Source organism: Odontomachus brunneus, unplaced genomic scaffold (genome assembly GCF_010583005.1).
Source record: "Odontomachus brunneus isolate Ranch 3 - 2012 unplaced genomic scaffold, Obru_v1 Obru_scaffold_189, whole genome shotgun sequence".
NCBI classification, from domain to species: domain Eukaryota; kingdom Metazoa; phylum Arthropoda; class Insecta; order Hymenoptera; family Formicidae; genus Odontomachus; species Odontomachus brunneus.
Genome location: NW_022639639.1, coordinates 407004 through 407323, shown reverse-complemented (window position 1 = coordinate 407323; position 320 = coordinate 407004).

The following is a 320-nucleotide window of genomic DNA, read 5'->3' as shown; positions in this document are numbered from 1 at the left end:
AAGCAAGTGACTTATAACTATAAGTAGATATAAATCTGTGATAATGTACAAAAAATAGCGTATCTTCTAAAGTTTACCTATTGAAAGTGTGTTTACTAACACATTTTCAATAAGTCACTGTTCAAAAGTTCCTGGCCACTGTGTTTATTACTTATGTTATGCTTCTACTGAGTACTTATCACTTTATTTCCGAAAGAGTAATCGATCAATAGACATCAGAGTATCATCATGGCACGAAACACGCAGCAGGCAATCCGAGAAAGAATTATTAGCTTGTCGCGAAGTGGTAAAGTATCTCGTGATATTGCTGAGCTATTAGG